Below are 1937 nucleotides of genomic sequence, written 5' to 3'. Positions count from 1 at the left end.
ATCCTCATAGACAGACTAAGGCCCCAAATTAACAACAGGTTGGAGGTTGGCAATCAGTATATTATTTTGCTACATCTGGTTGCGTGTAGGTTCATTTTTGATAACACGTTCATGTATTCTATAAAAAAAAAGAAAGAAACTGCACGTATAATACATAACTTAGAAACAGCGTTGCCGATGTGTCAACACACACGAGCTTGAGACATGGCCGCCCTCGCGCACTTCTCATGCGGAATTCCGGAAGGGGCTTCGTGAGACCACTGCAGAGATCCTTCTGGAAAAAAAATTCAGTAACCGTTGGAAAACCGATTATAGCAGTGACTCGATCAATTCCTAGTGATATCTGAAGGAGGAATTTTTGTATTCCGAATGATTATTATTATTATTATTATTATTACTATTATTATTATTATTATTATTATTATTATTATTATTATTATTATTATTATATCAGACTATAGATAATTAAATTATAACAGTTATTATAGTCCACTCTAAATTACTGTACCATTCAAGACATTATATTTTACAAACAATGCACAATGCTTCAAGCGAACTACAATACTCTCTAATAAATGAATAAATTAAATAGAGATGATAGAGAAAATTAATATATAAATAAGGTAAATTTATAGTTAATATAAAAGAATGGAATATTCGTTTATAAGGTATAAAGAAAGTTAAGAAAATTTATATATATACAAGTACGCGCGTACGTATATACACACATACATATATGTATCCATACGTCCATATATATATATATATATATATACAGAGACACGCATATACTCACACATATACATACATCTACACGCACATACATATCCGCGCGTATCTGTATATACGTATATATACATATACATGTACATATACGTAAATACGGAATTAATTGACCAACATGGATCTGTAGTAATGTCATTATTTTACACTTGCATGTGAGAAAGAGTGGGGCACCATCTTGTACGTAAAACGACAAGAAAAATAACTTGTGAGACGTTCACAATAAGTCATAACATATTTCTTACTGGATGTAATGCGTTAACATATAAGAATGGTTTGAAAGAAAAGGTTTGTAACATTTTACATGAACATACTTTGCAACCACATGTCTCAAAGCGAATGAGGCGAATATGCGCGCGTGCGGTGGTGGGTGTGTGTGCGAGTGGCGTGGCTCTATGCGTACGCGTAGGAACCGGCAGGCAAAAAGAGCGCGAAATTAGAAATGCGTTCATTTTATATAAGGGATGAACCGGAAGTCCCTGACTTCCACGTCATCCGGAAGTTAATTGAAAGCTTCTAGAAGTTTTGAGAATGTCGAGGGAGATTACTCTCGTTAGATCCCTTTTTCAGTTTGCTTTCCTGCTTGGCCGCCAATGGTCACTACAGATCTATATTAACTTCTTAGGGGTGATGGAAAAAAGGTGTAAACGCATATATATACATACATGTATGTGTGAGTGTGCATACGTATTAATGTATTCGTGCATATATATATATATATATATATAATACAAATAATATGTGAGTATATGCATATATACCTACATGTATGTACATACCTACATCTACATGTATATATAAATGCATATCTGGGTACAGGACGTTGCAAAAAAACGTGGACAAAATGATAAACAGAGTACAGAAAACACACAGGCCACATATATATGCGCAGATATGTCTGTACGTGTGGATGTATGTATATGTGTGAGTATATGCGCGTATCTCTGTGTACATATATATGGACGTAGAGATACATATATGTATGTGTATATATATACGTGCGTACTTGCATATATACAAATTTTCATAACTCTATACCTTATACACGAATATTCCATTTTTTATCTATATATATAAAAATGAGAATGTGTGTCTGTCTGTCTGTGTGAATCCCTAAAACTCGAGAACTACGCAACCAATTTCATTCAAATTTT

This window comes from Octopus bimaculoides, chromosome 14, assembly GCF_001194135.2.
Source record: "Octopus bimaculoides isolate UCB-OBI-ISO-001 chromosome 14, ASM119413v2, whole genome shotgun sequence".
NCBI classification, from domain to species: domain Eukaryota; kingdom Metazoa; phylum Mollusca; class Cephalopoda; order Octopoda; family Octopodidae; genus Octopus; species Octopus bimaculoides.
Note: the sequence above shows the minus strand (reverse complement) of the source record.